This window comes from Eptesicus fuscus, chromosome 7 (genome assembly GCF_027574615.1).
Source record: "Eptesicus fuscus isolate TK198812 chromosome 7, DD_ASM_mEF_20220401, whole genome shotgun sequence".
NCBI lineage: Eukaryota > Metazoa > Chordata > Mammalia > Chiroptera > Vespertilionidae > Eptesicus > Eptesicus fuscus.
Window position 1 is genome coordinate 23,511,307 of NC_072479.1, and position 18,817 is coordinate 23,530,123.

At 38.3% G+C, this 18,817-nt stretch overlaps 1 pseudogene; it reads right to left on the reverse strand.

Moving 5' to 3' along the window:
- Positions 1-7,388: 7,388 nt before the first annotated feature.
- On the reverse strand, positions 7,389-8,283 carry LOC103288135 (heterogeneous nuclear ribonucleoprotein A1-like; annotated as a pseudogene).
- Positions 8,284-18,817: the final 10,534 nt, after the last annotated feature.

Here is an 18,817-nt window from a genome sequence, read left to right on the forward strand (position 1 = left end):
TGGGTGCCTGGAATAAGTGTTTTTAATAATGGTATTTTTTATGTTTATTGATTTTTGGAGAGAGGAAGGGGGAGAGAAAAACATTGATTGGTTGCCTCCTGTACACACCCTACACAAGACCAAACCCACAACCTAGGTATGTGCCTTGACCAGAATGAAACCCATGAACTTCTGGTGTATGGAAAGATGCTCCAACCAACTGAGACACACCAGCAGAGAAGGAATGTGTATTAAAAACAAACACACAAAAAAAAAAAACATGTCATCAGTTGTTGAACTACTATGCTACCCAGGTAAGAGGTAAAAGGCATTGTTGGCATAGAAACAGGATAGGGATAATGTGGAGGATGTCTGACTGAGCTGAGCATGCTTAGGGAATTTCGGGTAAGTTAGGATGGCTGTCATGAAGAGTATGAATGGAAACAGGGGGGGAGAAAGGCCTAAAAACTAAGCAGAAACCAGATCGGCAATACAACTAGTAAAGAGCATGACATAGTAGGTGCTCAGTAAATAATTATTGGATGATAGGTACATCAATGAATGAATGAACCATTACAACTATACATGCCTTGGTTAGAGTTTTCTGTTTATCTTGAAGTTTATGAGAAACCAATGACAGATTTCAAGAAGAGCAGTGAAAAATCAAGATAAATTAATCCAAATAAAAATAATTCTAAAATGACAAAAAAAAAAAAAAAAAAAGCCCATCTATTTTGTGAGTTTCTTAAAGACTTTCTGGAGCTATGACCAGCACTCATAAGTGATGGTTTTCCTAATTCTTATTAACTTTTTATTTGGGGTGTTTAACCTCAGTTCAAATGCTTATAAATTTTCACTAAAGCCATAGAAAGAAGAAACAGTCAAACCTGACAAAGAAAGGACAAACTGCCCTAATTTTCTAACCTGTGGTGTTAAGACACGAAGCACAGGGGAAAAATGATTATCTTAATATTGGTCATTTTAACAATCAATTTAAACATATAAATGATACTCTGAATGTTTTCTTTTATTTTGAAGCATGTTATCTTTTTGGCATTAACAAAATGCTTTTTTTTAATTCAATTTCTAAAATAATGTACATTGGAGGAGCACTTTAGCTGATTACAAAAGAAAAAAAAAATCCTAATCCTCCCTGAATAATAGTAGGTAGAAAGAAAATAGAGGAGAGGAAGGAAGAAATGCCAAAGGAAACCACAATCATCTTGAACCTTAATCTACTTTCAGCCTCTTCCAGAACTCTGATGTGAAGGAGCAGCTTGGAGGCTAAGGTACCTGGTTTAGTCATCTGATGTGACTTGGCGCCCTTGGATGAATAACTTTCAGGATGCCAGAGGAAAGAAGCCCAAAAGAGAAAATGCCAAAGAGGAGAGTGAAATTAACTCAGGACCCAAAGTAAGGGAAAGAGGAGGAGACTTACAGTCCTGAAGATCAACTAGGTTTGGGGCCAGAGCAGAAGATAGTGTCATCATCAAACCTTGATTATCTTCGAGCTGGTTGTTACCTAGGAAAATAGGAGCTACCATTAGTATCAACCCGCTGCTTTCAGATAAGTCCCAAACCCTTTATCTATATATATAAAAGCCTACTCGACCATTATGACCGGTCCACCACTCAACTGGTTGACCAGTCGCTATGATGCGCATTGACCACCAGGGGGCAGATGCTCAATGCAGGAGCTGCCCCCTGCTGGTCAGTGTGCTCCCACAACCAACCTCCTCCAGTCCCTATGCCCAGCCAGACAGCCCCGATTAGCCCAATCAGTCCCTTCGGGACTGGGCGAGACGGCCCCGATTGCTGGCCAGGTCGAGGGACCCCACCCATGCACAAATTCATGCATGGGCCTCTAGTCCTATATAATAAATAGGCAATATGCAAATTGACCATCATGCCAACACACAAGATAGCTGCCCCCATGTGGACACAAGATGGCCGGCAGGGGAGGGCAGTTGTGGGTGATCAGGCCAACAGGGGAGGGCAGTTGGGAGGGACCAGGCCAGCAGGGGGGGGGACCAGGCCAGCAGGGGAGCAGTTAGACGTCAATCAGGCTGGCAGGGGAGTGGTTTGGGGGTGATCAGGCTGGCAGGCAGAAGTGGTTAGGGGCAATCAAGCAGGCAGGCAGGCGAGCAGTTGGGAGCCAGCGGTCCTGGATTGGAGAGGGTGTAGGCTGGGCTGAGGGACACATCCTCACACCCCCGTGCATGAATTTCTGTGCACCGGGCCTCTAGTTATGGTATAAAAGGCCTTTCTTAATCTGTCTTCAGACTGTCTCCTTTAGACTTCAACTCCTCTTTTTCTCCTCTATTCTCATAGAGCTTTACTATGTGTAATGCTACAGCATAGTATCTACCTTGAGCTGCTAAGTCTTTTTATGTGTTGTTCCCTTTGGTTAAGAAACAATTTTTTTCTCTGTATTATCTTTTCACTGGGATAACAGTTACTTGTTTTTTAAAATTTATCTCAGTTTTCACTTATACCATGATCAGATGCCCTTCTTCATGTTCACACAACACTCGGTAGTCTTTGCAGGTCAGTTTGTTCAGTTTGTATAATTAAACAAACACTTCAAAAACAGAGACTCTCCACTGTATTCTAAACTTGAAATCTTCAATTCAATGATTTTAGGGGGCAGATCGGGAATACAGCTAACAGGGAATGGTGGAGAGCTATTGACTTCAATATAGCATGTCCTTCAGGAAAAGAAACCCAAAAACTTTAATACCACTCTTTCTTATCCTTTGCATTGATAAACAAAAATACATTTGTAAGTCAAATGTAATTTGTTTTGCAACTACTATATTTTTGAGATCACATATCATGCTTTGCTTTATGTCTTCATTTTATAACATAGAGCTACACAACAGAGAGATTCATAATACTGGCTGATTGAAGGAGAAAATGGTGACTGAATAAATGAATGAGACTATTTCTGAACTCCAGTGGTCCCAACTTCCTTGGTTCTGCTTGTAAATGCTTCATTTAGCTGACACACTAGGAGATGCTGCAGAAGGATGAAGACAAATGTGAAGGATGACTTTGAGTTTTTAGTGTCAGATGGATAAAAGCTTTGAATCTTGGATTTACAAGCTATAAATCTTAAGGTTCTTAACTAGGACTGGCTTTTAAAAAATATTCATTTCTAGCCTTAAAATTAATAGAGTATAAGATTTCTAGTTATGCCAAAACTGGTTTGGCTCAGTGGATAGAGCATCGGCTTGTGGACTGAAAGGTCCCAGGTTCGATTCCGGTCAAGGGCATGTACCTTGGTTGCGGGCACATCCCCAGTAAGGGGGTGTGCAGGAGGCAGCTGATCAATGTTTCTCTCTCATCGATGTTTCTAGCTTTCTATTCCCTCTCCCTTCCTCTCTGTAAAAAAATCAATAAAATATAATTTTAAAAAAAGACTTCTAGCTATGAAATACCTCGTATCAGTAAGAAGCTTTTAAAATTATCTTTCTTTATTGATTAATTTGTAATTTTTAAAGGTAATTATAGTAAAGTCAAGATACTATTTATATTTCATATCTCATATCCTCAAAAGTTAGCATTTTGGAAGAAAATGTCAATGTACCGTTGACTGTTTATCCAACTCCTGTGTATTCAACTTATTTATTTTGAATAAGATTTTGATTTGTCATCCTATCTAATAATAGAGTAATATGCAAATTAACCATCACTCTGCGACAAAAATGGTGATGCCCATAGACACAAGATGGCGGCGCCCAGTCTTCTCAGTCCCCCCGGAGACCCCCAGTCCCAGGGAGGGCTGCCGATGAGAGCTGGCAGCGCGGCCCAGGCTGTAGGTTTGGGAGGTGGCTGCGTCCCCCGCACAATCTGCTACTAGCCTCGGCCCTTGGCCGGTGCATCCCTGGTGCGATCTGCTCCCAGCCACAGCCCTGGCCATCCACCTGGGAGGCTCCTGCGCCCCCCCAACCCCCCTCCCGTGATTGGCTTCCAGCCCCGGCCTGTGGGCCTGTGAGGCGGCCACGCCCTCTGGCGCTATCTGCTCCCAGCAGTGACCCAGGTCGTTGGCCTGTCAGCTGGGAGGCGCCTGCACCCCTCTCAGCACATTCCACTCCCAGCCATGGCCAGGGCTGTAGGCCTGTCAGCTGGGAGGCGCCCATGCCCCTCTCAGCGCCTTTTGCTTCCAGCCTTGGTCAGGACTGTGGGCCTGGGAGGCAGCCGCGCCCCTCTCCGCATACTCTAATTTCAGCCTCCGCCAGGGCCAAGGCTGGTCGCCTGCGAGGTGCCTGCATCCCTCTCAGCGCAATCCGCCCCCAGCTGTGACCCTGGCCTTAGGCCTGTCAGCTGGGAGATGCCTGCGCCCCTCTCAGCGTGTTCCGCTTCCAGCTGTGGCCAGGGCTGTGGGCGCGCCTCTCCCATGCGATCCACTCCCAGCCATGACCCGGGCCATAGGCCTGTTGGCTGGGAGGCGTCTGAGCCCCTCTAGGCACATTCCGCTTTCAGCAGGGGCCAGCTTCTTCCCAACCTGCAAAACTCCAGCTTGATTCCCCTATAAAGGGAAGAGAATAGGACAGGATGTTCCCAGGAAATGGTGACAACAGGTTGCATGTGTGGACTCTGCTGGAGCTGTGTCCACGGCACACTGTGGGAACACTGAGGAAAGAGCAAGCAGATCTGGCTGCAAGGATGGGGAGAGGGCCACAGAGACTTGGCCAACCCTCAAAGGGCCCAGTAGAACTTTCATAGGTAGAGAGGATTGAGATTATTAAGAGGAGAAAGGCATCTTGGAAGGAGTATTTCTAGCAGAAGGGAAAAAAATGGGCCAAAAGTTTGTGGGAAAATGGATAAGTACAGTGTTAGTAGACCTCTATGTGAAAAAACCTTCCATCTTGACACCTACATTACTTAACAGACTTGGCTCCAATTGACTTTGCCCTTTCAAAATAATTTTTGGAGGGAAAGATGGACAGTTGATTACATGTCTATTGTTTATAAAAGAAAAGGAAACTTTTAGAAAATATGAAAAAGTGTGAAATCACCTATAAACCTTCTACTTATTCAAATATATGCCCAACAACCACATGATATTACCTTTCCAAGGTCTCATGAAATTCCTGTTTAAGGAGTTTATTTTATGACAACTTTAGTTTGGGTTTACATTTTTACTGGTTTGTCAAGACCACAGCAGGTACACTGTACAATATGTTAAAGAAAAAACCCTATCTAATAAAGAGGAAATATGCAGGGGAGGGCATTTGGGGGTGACCGGGCTGTCAGAGGAGGGCAGTTGGGGATGATCGGGCCGGCAGGGGAACAGTTAGGCGTCAATCAGGCTGGCAGGGGAGTGGTTAGGGGCAATCAGGCAGTCAGGCAAGCAGTTGGGAGCCAGCAGTCCCGAATTATGAAAGGGATGTCCGACTGCCTGTTTAGGCCCGATCCCACAGGGATTGGGCCTAAACAGGCAGTCGGACATCTTCCGAGGGGTCCCAGGTTGGGCTGAGGGACACATCTCCCCTCAGTGCACGAATTTCGTGCACCAGGCCTCTAGTTGTAAATAAAGACTGTAACTAAGTCATTACTAAAGTTAAAAATATATACTGAACTATAACTGGATACTGTTGCCTGATGACGATTCAAAGCTGAGGTCTGCTTCCATTATTATAAAGAACAATTAACAAATATTAAAGATATATTAATTACATATTCAAAAATAAAAATAGAAAATACAAAGACAACTTATGGGGTCAACAAAAGGATTAAGAGTATAGAAAACTAAATATTCCTCACTATACAACTCAAAGCCATGTCTTTGTTTCATCTCAAATTATTTCAGATACAACCAGGAATATGCATCTCACATTTTGAAAATATGGAGGCTAGATAAAAACCTCTGGTGTGATCTAGCATGGCATTTACCCTTTTATATTTTCACCTTGGTTTAGTATTTTCCCTTTTCTGGAAAAGGGATCTCACTGCTGAGAAAGAAAGTAAGGGTGTATGTGGGTATGTTCTTCTTATCCACTTCTAAGTAGTGTCCAAACATAACAGAAGCGACAAGTTTAGGTGCCTGTGTCAAAGGAAAGATATTATTGGATTATTTCATAATATGACTACAATTTAGAGTTGTTGTTTTTTTCTCATTTTAACTTCCTACTTCTTTTGAAACTGTACTCCTTTAAGCAATCATTTCACTGCAAGCATGTTTTGTATCTGCCTGTCTAATGCAGCCATTTCCAGGACTGGCACATGAATTAATTCAAGGACTCAATAAAGTACAGAAAGCAGAGTTCTACTGTTAATAGTACTACTTAGTTCTACTAAAATAGATGTTTATGAAGGCATTCAAGTCCAAGATAAACTTACTCAGAACATACTTCCCTCAGACTACTTAGTGCCTTTTGATTATTTGGTTGAACCTGGAGCTTCATGTTCTTCTTTTTTTTTTTAATCCTCACCTGAGGATATTTTTCCATTGATTTTTAGGGAGAGTGGAAGAGAGAGGGAAAGACAGAGAGAGACATCTCTGTGAGAGAAACACGTGCCCTTGGCCGGAATCAAACCCCGGGACTTTGGTGCACAGGCTGACTCTCTATCCACTAAGCCAAATTGGCTAGGGTTTTTTTGTTTGTTTGGTTGGTTGGTTTTTGTTTTGTTTTTAGGCTTCATGTTCTTTTTAACCAAGTTCCAGAGGTAAGAAAGTATTGTGGGGAGGGGGATAATGGAATAGATAGGATTAAGCTTAAGCTTGAAGAAAAACTTAATAGACACTGGGTCTTGTAGGCCCAAAGAGGTAGAAATGTACTAGCTATCAAGATGTATTTTTATTTACTCAAAACAATTTTCCATTAGCTGACAACAAAAATCATCACAGCCAGAACATGGCACACTTATTCATATTTAGGTTTTTAATAGACACAAAGGGTTTTTGATCAGATTTTAGCTGTAACATTTAGCTCTTACTCAAATAGCCACCATAAATGCATTGCTATGACTACAGCAAGCACTTGACATCATAGAATTTTTTTTAAAGACACATTTATTCAGCATCATGATCAGACTATTACATTTAGTGATGAATAGCACGGTTGCAAAAAAAAAAAATCTACATTAAAACTCTTTGTTAGAATGTTTTACACTTTCCACAGAACAGAAACGAAAATAACCTTTTATACAATTAGTCACAAATACAGTCCTTGAGTTTTTTGCCCATACACATTAGTATTACCTAACACATCTTCTTTGTTCAGCTAGACCCTGCCATCACTGTTCTTGGCTGAGTTCAGGAATCCATTATAAGCTGTAGCTTCTCTGGCTCTCCTCTCCTGCTAAGCTTTGTTTCCTGGCAGTAATTAAAACCTCCTGCCACTGCCATGGCTACTGCTACTGCTGGAGTGGCCCTAGCCATTTCGGTTTTGTGGTTTGGCAAGTTATTGGCCTTCACCACCATAGGGGCCAGAGCTTCTCCCTCCAAAGTTTCCTTTTGTCATGGTCCAAACGTTGAAGATTGATGGTTGTAATTGCCAAAATCACTGTGGCTTCCACCACCTCCAAAACTGCTTCCATCATTGCCAAATCCACTACAGCCATTCCTCACTGCCACCATATCCACCACTACTACGGCTGCCACCAAAGCCACCTTGACCACTGAAATGTCCTCCATGACTGAAGTTGTCATTCCCTCCCAAACCACCTCCACAACAATCCCTGAAGTTTCCAGAACCACTTTGACTTCTTTGGCTGGATGAAGTACTAGCCATCTCTTGCTTAGCTAGGGTTTCCCTTAGTTCACAGTTGCGGCCATTCAAGCTTTGGTGTTTCCGAGTGACAATCTTGTCTAGAGAGTCATGGTCATCAAGGTTACAAAAGCAAAGCCTCTCTTCTTGCTACTGTCTCAGTCATGATTTCAATCACTTCAATTTTCCCATATGTTAAAAATAATCTCTTAGATGATGTTCTTCAGTGTCCTCATTAATACCACCAACAAATATATTTTTCACAGTTGTGGGCACCAGGCCTTTGAGAATCTTCTCTTGAGATAGCCCTCTCTTGTCCCACAACTCTTCCATCCACCTCACGTGGCCTTGCATTCATGGCTGCATCCACATCCTCCACAGTGGCACACATGGCAAACCCAAAGCCTGTTAGGATCTCTCATCACCATACAGTCTGTGAGCATTTCCGTTGCTTAACATGACCCCTCACACTCTCATTAGGTGTTTCAAAGCTCAAACTGCTGATACAAAGCTTCTATTTCAGCTCTTTAGGGAACTCTGACTTAGACACAAAGACTGCAAGAGGGGAGACTTGGTCCACTGGCAGCATGCATAGATTTTTTTTTCCAAAGTTCTGTATACAGTAGATTTTATAATGGAGGTGTACCTTTGAAATGCAGACTTCCAGGCAAGTGTTCTGTGTTCAGCTGCTGAACTGCATTCCTCAACTCTTTGCTCTACCAACTTTCCCACTATTCTCATACAATACACATTTTAGGGTTTTTATGTATATCACAAGAGCTTTAATTTATTTACCACAACTTACTATACCATTTTCAAAAAGCCTTTTTAATCTTCCCCTCAAGTTATTGCAGTGATGAAGTGACTACATTTTCTTGTAGTACTTAGAGAGCTTTAATGCTTTTTCATTACCTGGAAATTTGGGTTGAAGTTCAAGACATTTCAAAATTAAGTTATAAAATACAACCTAAATTTAAATAATTAAGGAGGAAAAATAGGCAGAAAATTAAGAAAATTATTTCTTAAATATATGTTCACAGCATTATCCTTTAAAAATGAAGTTTTTATAATTTTCTTAAAATATTTCCTCAATTTTGTTACAAATGAGATAGTTCAGTCTAAAGCTATATCTTGGATGAGTGATTTTTTATATATAAGCTAAAATAATTTTAAAAATCTCTATTATTGAAAGTATTACATATGTTCCTCCCCCCCCCCCAAATACCCCATATAGACCCTCCCTCCCCCCACTCCCAGGCCCCAGCCTTCACCATCCTATTGTTTGTGTCCATGGGTTATAAATATATACATACAAGTTCTTTGGTTGATTGCTTCCCACCCCGCCCCCCACCTTCCCTCTGAGATTCGACAGTCTGTTAAAATAATTTTATAAGTTATCCAAAATACAATTCATTAAGACTGCTGACTGATAAAACATATCTGATGGGTAAATATTTTTCTTGAAGTTGTTACCTTCAAGTTGACAAGACTGTAAGTCTCTTAATCTTTGCCACAGATGTTCAAGATGCCTAAGGTTTCACCTTGAATGCTAAAATGTTAAGACCATGTCTGATTTTTCCATTACATAAAGGTGCTCAAATAGTATATTTACACACAATAACTGTTTTAGCAATCCCTCTAATCTTTCAAAAGTTCCCTGGTCATTCTTTTGAGTATGATGCATCCTGTGTGAATATAGAAACAAGCTAAAGTTAGAACGTGAGAATATTTTTTCAAAGTATATTTTTGTTCTCTATAAGCAAAAGCATGGTTCAGTTACTTTTTGAATTACAGTTAGAAATGTGTGTGTGTGTGTGTGTGTGTGTGTGTGTGTGTGTGTATTTGAGTACCTATATGCATCTCTCTGTTTTGTTGTTCCCAAGGAGAACCATTTCTTCTCTTGGATTTTTGGTTGTTGGTGCATAAAATATTTTTTTTTTTGGAATTCTGTCTCCACTAATCTTTGAAAAGCTCTATCTTTAACTCTTGAGAAATGAGTTTGGTATTAGTATTCTTAGCCATACAGGAAAATACTGCAAAGCATAATGGTTTTTGCAGTAACTGATTCCTAGGTCAGGTAAAACTAATGTGAATAAAAGCTAATGTTATTTAGAATATTAAAACTATTTTCAGATGTCTCTTCATGTTTTAATATATGATGAGCGAATAATAGATGCTCAAGGACCATCACAAAGCATTGCCAAAGGCAACACTATAACTCAGCTTTGATGACCTTCTTTTCTGAAAGTAACTTTCAGGAAATAGGTGGCTTCTCCTTTGTGTTTCATCACTGGACAGATTTTTTTAAAAAGCCAATATATTCTTTAAAAATCTCTAAAAATTCTAAAACACAATCCTGCATTTTTAACATTTATATTTCACATTGGATTTCAGCAGTGAAAATAATAGGAAAACATCTACTAAAAATAATAACCCACTTATTGACATTAAACTTTTAGAGTTTAATACGATGCCACATATATTTACCTGGGGTTATCACCAAATAAATTGATAACGGTCAATTTGAACTCAACATTTAAAGAAAGATCAAATTATGTAAGTTCATAGATTTGATAGATATAATGGTTTTGTTTTCAGTGTTCAAGTCCTCTCCTTGAAGATTGATTTGCTCACTATAATTACTGCTGACTTCTTGTCCATCATTGCTCCTTTTCTATATTTGGCATACCTATCTTGCATAGGGAATAAAGCTTATTTAAATGGGGTTAGAGTCACTGTTGAACAAGGACTCTTGGCCTCAAAATACTGAATATATACAGTGGAAGTAAGAAATAAAGTACTTCAGAAAAAGAATAACGCAATCTAGTGTTGAAAACTATAATATCTATCCATTTTAGAGGTAATCTAGCACATAAATCCTCTATTTTATTAGTGAAAGCAAAGGATCCATAAAAGTTATCTGACTTGCTCAAGATCACAAAATTGTTTGTGGCAAGCAGTGTTAAAAATTGAGTGTCTTGGCTAACAGGAGTTTGATGAACACTTGTCTACTGTGGTCATCTACCCAAAATTAGCCATGTTTATATCACTTTACCCATGTATCAGTCATCCAATGAACATTTATATGAATCCATTTTACTCAAGGCTGTATCACATAAATGAAAATGTACAAAACCTTTGGGTAGCCTTAGGAAAAGTTTGCAGCATTATTAAATGTCAGGTAGAATGTTATTCACACAGACAGAAGAGGGCCAAATTTGTACAGGAGTTTGAAAATAAATCCGCGCCCCCCCCCCCAAAAAATAAAAAATAAATAAAATACCAATTGTGAGTGATTGGATCAAAGAGTATTTTCTTCTATGTAAATCAACATTCAATTCAAATGAATTTAGTTTTCTTTTATAAAATATATTTTCATTTTCTTAAATGAAATGATCTGATACCTTAGTTTTGCTTCAAAATAATCTAGTATGTGTTATATGGGGCCTGGGTAGGGATGTAGAGAAAACAAGATTGCTGATGGTTACATGTGAATTTATTAAAACATTTTCCTTTAGAACAATTCAAATGTTTTCATAATAATTAGTTTAAAATATATATTTATCCATGTATTTTAATGTTATTTGGGCAGTTTCTAACCAAGCATTAGAGATCTGAAATAGTCACAATCCCATTGCTCAGCTAACAACACATCTTCCTGACTTCCTTCCTCCAAGGCCCTTCTCCTGCATTGATCTCTTTAAAATGCCACCAGACGTAGAAACAATATCTTCTTATTTGCTATTGCTTTTACTTTTCTGTATTTTTAAATTTTTTTCAATTCTAGGGGAATAAATAACACGGTGTACACAAAGAGATTGTGAGATGTGAGAAGTACCAAAAATGAAAGCACTTTGCCAGCTATGAAGAGTTTAAAAAATGTTGGTCATTATTATGATAAAGATGATCATAATGATAAAGACAATGACAATTGCTCTAATTGATTTTCTTTCTATTTTATCACACACAGTTGCATATGCAATTAATGTTCTTATTAAATTGGTGTTGATGTTGATCAGTTCTTATAGCAATGTTGTAAATCAGTGGAATTCTAATAATGACTCTCATTTAAAGTTATAAGAACATTGGTAAGTTCCAAATCTACATTTGAATATTCTTTGTTATGCTAGACTAAAATTAAAAAAAAGAAAACACCATTGTTTTAGATCTCAATTTAGAGTATGACTCATTTTAATTCTGAAACTTTTTTTTTTAATCCTAGAGGGTGTTTGAATAATTGGAAGTTGGAGGCCCCCTATTAAAGGTAATCATTTACATTAAATGGAAAAGCCAGCATTTATATTAATTTTGTTTTCTATTTTGATTCTTGTTCTCAGAAACTCAGGTACCAATTTGTAATATGGTGTTGTTGTTTTCAAGCTGTAAGGGAATTTTGTAAGCTACCTAAAGTCTATTCTCAAGGAAAAAAAATGAAAACTTTTCCTCTATCCATTTCATTCATTCTCCAGATATTTTTCCATAATTCCTTAAGGAACCTTACTGAAATAGAGCTATTCTACAATGATCCAGTGATATAATTAGTATAATCCACTTCCATCACGTTCAGTTCTATCTCACTTGATATAATGTAACTTGAAGTAGAGCCTTAATATGTATATTTTATAGTAAGATAATTTATTCCTAAATTTAAAAACACTAAGCAAATTATTTTTAAAGTTCATATTTAAAATTTATGAGTTTATATTAGATAACAAAGTAACCCTATTGAGGAAGATGAAGTGGAGTCAAATAGTAAGATAGTATCAAAGTTAGATTACTCAACTCACAATTAGCACCAAATGTGAGAATTTTTTAAACCTAAATTAAATAATTGATTCTCATTTTTTTTTGCCTCTCCAGAAGTAACCATAGCCTGATATTAGCATGTGCCCTCTGTGCACATATTTATACTCTTATATATGTCTATGCCATTGACAATAGTGTTGTTTTGTGATTTTAAAATTTTACATAAGTGAATTTATCTTGTACATACCACTTCATTTCTTCAATTCCCCCAAATCATAAGGAAAATCACAATAAAGGGAGATGAAATGTTTATCTAGTTGTATTCATAGAAAAAAATCTCAAAAATAGCTTCTTTTTGTCAACTTTTCATAAAAAAATATTTAAGAACATAAAATAAGAAAGGTTAATATACATGTTTATCATTTGTGATATTTAACTTGTGGCTTTCACAATTCAGTAAACAATTTTTTACTCTGTGGCTCTGTCTCCTCTTAAGCAAAATGGAGGTGATAGAGGAACGCAGTAGTGTGAGAAATTAATAGAATTTGATAAAAAAAAAACATTTAACCAAGTCAGTGACTTGGCATTAAATTCACCTTTCTTCTCTGAACTGGTAAAGCGAGTGTATGGAGAGATGTGGATCTGACACCTGCTTTATTCAATTTCATTATGTAATTGAAAAAAGAAATCAGGGGAATGAGCTTACTATTACAAATTGATGTAATGCAAATGTTCTTTGGAAGTCAGTTATTTGGAATGTGTGACATATTTAGCCTTAGACATACTATTATACACAATGAGTATTATCCATTCATCACAGGAAAGACTATAGTAATTCATATCATGAGTCGGTGGCTTAGAATTGTATTCAAAGTATAAAAGGGCTACCAGAAAAATCAATGTGTATGTGAGGAAATAAAATATGCTATCCAATTTGAGTTTCTGGGCACATTTTCACCCCTTTGGCAATGGATCAGAAACTTCTGTCCACAGCCTTTATCTCTACCAAGCACCAGGAGTAAGATATCTCCAAACACCTAATGCTGATACTGACTGACAGCACTTGGGGTCAAAAATCCATCAAGTAACTTGATAGTTAGCAGCTGGGTTTAACAGCTCTTTGATGAAAAAGAATTCAAGAAAAACATCAGGGATGGAAACTCCAGAAGAAAAATCCTAAAGAATTACAGGTCTAAGGGACCACTGATACCATGTTCCTCCAGACTGAAATAGTTTACCCGTCACCACCTTTCTCTTATTTCACTTGCTTTGGGAATTGGCCTGATGTTTCCTCTTTCATTCTTCCTTTTGACAAGTGTTTCCCATTCTCTTTCACTGTACAAAAGAAATCAGTCTGATTACATGGCTCATTTTCAGAGTTGAATTCAAGGGCCATTTGACTAGTTCTTCATGAATAAAATACCTCTAATTTTGACTTCTACTTTAAAAAAATATATTTTTTTTTATTGATTTCAGAGAGGAAGGGGGAGGGAGAGAGAGGTAAGAAACATCAATGATGAAAGAGAATCATTGATTGGCTGCCTTCTTCATGTCCCCTAGTGGGGATCAAGCCCTCAACCCTGATCAGAATGAAAGTGTGACCTCCTGGTTCAGAGGTTGATGCTTAACCACTGAGCAACCCTAGTTGGGCTTGACTTATACTTTTATCATCAAAAATATTTATGCATATAAGCCATGGGGATACATTAAAAGAGCTGAAAGATGGTATTCATATGTCTTTAGTTGTTAAGCACTTAAAATATATCACCATATGTATAATATTGTTTTGTACTTCCTTGATTTTTAATATAATTAGATCCCAAAAGTATGCCTGAAGATTGATCCTTTCTTACCTCTGAAAAGGCATGTCCACACTCCACCATTCCTAAAGACGAAAAGAATTGCTCTCTTAAACTTTATTTTGTGGTCATAATTATTATTTTCCTATTTATTTATTTATTTATTTATTTATTTATTTATTTATTTATTTGGAAGGGCACAATTCAGAGACAAAGACCTGGCACGAATGCCATTTTTTTCCTCCTGCAACTTGGAAAGACATTCCTAATTGATGAGGGTGTTCTTTCTTGCTGAGACTATACATTGGTCTTAAAACTTTTCTAAACTTAGCATCTCAAGAAGTCACTAACAATTTATCAGTTATCAAGTAAGGTGAACTATACTCATGACCTAAAACTTACATCCTATAGAAAATATCAAACCATAAAAATTTGCTATCATGAGTTTTTGAGTATACAAAGGATTAAGATTTAGTTATATCTAAGAAGTAAAGCAGTGACTGTCTCTCTAAGGCATCAAATGAACTCAGTATGAAGGAATGCAGGATGTAGAATAATATCGGGGCATATAAGTAAACTGAGAAAAATAGTATATAGGGCATTGAAACTGTTACCCTGAGACAAAAGTGGGGAAAAGAGCCCTTGAGAAGATTACTTTTAAGTGTGTTTTATTCTCCCCTATCCTCTCTCTTGCACACCATCCCTGTTCTTCCCAAAGTAACATCCTTCTTGACCAGCTCTTTTAGTTTTGGTATGAAGGTAAGTGCTACTTAGAAGTAGTAGGTGAAGAAGGGAAAGAGTATCCCAAACAACAGTGGTGGAAAGAGAAATGTAATTACTATGATCATAGGAAATACTTTTCATAAGTAGTTTTTCATAAATAAGTGACATGTAGAGGAGCATGAGCACCTGCAGTTCTTTGGAACCCCCAAAGTACAACATCCTTTATGAATTCTAATAAATTCTCTAAATATAATCTACGATGCATATCTATCTTACTCTCCCTAAAAGTTGAAAGAGAGATACACTGAGATTTTGGAGTTTGGTCTCTGGTATCTAGGGATCTTTAAAGGATAGAATAATTCCCTGACACAGAGGGTTCTTATTATGGCTGCAGGAATCTGCAAAGTGCCTTTGTATCTCATGAGCACTAGACTTTCTGATCAGTTCCACAGTTGGTAAAATAGGACATACCACAATCTATACTAATAAAAGCCTAGGTGGTCCTCATGTGTGATGTCGTCACAAGATGGCTGCCACAAGATGGCCGCCACAAGATGGCCATGCGCACAGAGGAGGCGGGGCCCGGCGACCACTCTGCACACTGAGGCCTGGGGGTCCCGTGGCTCTGCATAGCATGGAGGAGGCCGGTCCCGGTGTTTCTGCCACCTTGCGCAGAGGAGGTGGGTCCCAGCAGAGGAGGTGGGTAGTGGCAGGGGAGGGCAATTGGGGGTCATCAGCCTGGCAGGGGAGCAGTTAGGGGGCAATCAGGCAGGCAGGCAGGCAGGCGAGCAGTTAGGAGCCAGTGGTCCCAGATTGGAGAGGCTGCAGGCCGGGTTGAGGGACACCCCCCACCCCCGTGCATGAATTTTGTGCACCGGGCCGCTAGTGTTAAAATATAATTTGATGAGACTAACCCCTGGAGATTTGTATTCAGTAGTTTTGGGTTAAAGCCCAATTAAATAGATATGCATACTCCCCAGGTGGTTCTATATATGGCCAGAATTGTGACCAGATGCTATCAGTTTTCCTGAAATCAACCACTGAATGGGCCCTACAGGGTCATGAAAATAAGCAGTAATCAATTTCTCTCATAGGGATAAACAATAACATCAGACCATGCACTCTTTTATTCAATCTTTTATTAAACATGAAGAGAGCACTGAAATATTCAATAGCTTCTCAGGACAAACTGGTTACATGATAATGATGTTTGAATGGTGGCATTTGTCCATATGGGAGTGAAGTGAAGGATATAGTAATTTTAAATGACAATCACTGAGCACACATAAAATAATAAGTTTGTTAAAGACAACCAGGTCATTATTCAGCTGGGTGGCATTTGAATTTGTATCCTGAAACGCTCCCACGATTTTGTTTTCAAAGATGATTCTCTTTCTTACAACACTATGAAAATTAGCATGACTGCAAATGATAATGGTTAGACAAAATTTTTCCAATTTCTCCAAACTAAAAGTGTATACTATACTTTCCATCTTCCCCTAGATTATGGTTGTTCTCCTGAAAATCTTGGAAAAATGCAGAAACTTTGCTAAAGAATATTTCCTGTTTGGAGCTCCTTGATATTAGTTTAATCTTTCCCTGTTAACCTTCAGAGGACATCTGGACTCCTAATCTAACATCATTCTGTGGCAATTCAAATAACAAATTCTTCAGGACCAATTCTGTTAGTCTTTGTGGGCTCCACAAATAAACATAAAAATTCAATGTTAGGGATTTACTAATACCATGTACAGGGGTTCAGAACAGGCCTCACCAAGATGTGCCACTTTGGCTTGAGGATAATTTTGAACTGAAGGCACTCAAGCCCGTAGGAGCTGCAGGAAAACGTTTAACTCTCCCTTAAAGAATTTAAATTGGGGGGCGGGAGGGGGGTCTTGCCCATAATAAGAGCTCTCTCAAGAAATACATGTTTATAGCCTATATGTATGGCAGGGCAAACTTCTAATTTCAGAACATCTGTTCTTCTTAGTGTCCTGTGAATTACCTCCCTTCCTTTGAAGTCCCAGGCTCCTATCCCATTCCTTGGCTCAAGATAGTATGTATACCTCCTTTTACCTTTCTATCTTTGAACTTCTCATGTATGTGTGGTTCCTGTACATAAGAAATTAAATGTGTGTGTTTTTCCTGTTAATCTGTCTCATGTTGATTTGATTATTAGACCAGCCAAAAAACCTTTGCAAAATAGAATAAAGTTATTCCTCATTAACACATGTATATGTATATATGTATATAAATATATAGTAAGTTTTAAATTACCAAACATAAATACACCATTGGAGAATGCAAATACCTTGAGATTGTCAGCTATTGCTTAATTCCAAATTTATCGAGCTATAAAATTCCAGAATGAGAATGATTTACATAGTTTCCTCTATTTAATTTCAAAAGGGTTCAGGAAACTTTGATGCTTGCTAAAATGCTCACTCAGCATGCACATGTGTGTGCACATTTGGGAAATGTGTAATATAGGCCATTACTTGAAATTACAGATAGCTCACTTAATAAAAATGCAAATTCTTATATTCTCTTTATCTTTTAAAAAATTTTTCCATGTGTTGTAATTTAGCATGGTATAATTTGTTTGGAAACTCTCTCTATATAAAAACCAAGTAACCAGAACGGCAAAACGACTGGAACGACCGGTCGCTATGACGCGCACTGTGGCAGCCAACCGGCCCGATGGGGGCCCCAATTGACCACCCCCACCCCGATCGAGAGTGGGGCCAGCTGGCCAACCATCCATAGCCCATCCCCACACTGGCCAACCCCCAAACTGCCCCAATTGGGGCTGGCCTGCCAGATCCCACCCGTGCACCAATTCGTGCACTGGGCCTCTAGTTAAACTAATAAAAACTTAATTTCTTGTGTGTCTAAATGGTGGCAATAATTGTCTCTGTGGGTGGCTGCAAATGTGGGGAGAAGTCATTGTCAAGATATTCTGCAGACAGAATAAATACTATTGACTGAGGGCCAATGCATAAGAATAAATAACAGACATATTTTTTTATTACTTTATTGATTAAGGTATCACATATTTGTCATCAACCCCCCCCCCCCCAACAGACATATTTTTGCATGATAAAATTACATCCCTAGGAGAACTTGAACTGTTAGCTCAGGAAAGTTTGCATGCATATACTTTCCTTCTAAACCACTAAAATAGCTTACTGGAGAAAAAAAGGAATCCATGGCAGTCTTCTTTTTGTCACATTTCTGTGTTGCATTATCTGAGGTTATGTGGTAGAGTATGAAGTTAATAGCAATTACTGATGATTATAATCATTAGATTATTAATATTTTAGAAACATGATAAAATGATTATAATCATGTTAAACATGAACACATGCAATTATGATAAAGCTGGCTATTATTTAGTAATTTAGAAAATTAGTGCATAATAAGAGATTAGTTGGGGCAATTGGAGACTAGTATGTGAGTATGCATGTAAGACGAAAATTTATAAAGGGCAAAGCTAATCAACTGGAAAGAAACTTTCTATAACTATTTGTTCTCTGACCTTGTTCTGCAGGGAGTTTTGTATTTTTCCAATGCAAGAGTCCCCTAAAAGAGCAAGATTTTGGAAAGTTCCCTTGGATCTATAAGATTCTAACTGCCAAGGCACAGAAACCTTCTGTCAAGATCTAAAATGCTGAGATTTGGAACTGTTGGCATTGATCAAAGATAAAGATGTATTTTTCTAAGTAGATCTCATATATTTTTTTTTTCTGTGATGAATTCTGTCACAACTACAGAATTTGGTCAAGATTGGTAATCATGATTCTATTGAATGGTGTATATATGAGTGTCAGACTCCTCTAACAAGCAATTTATTTG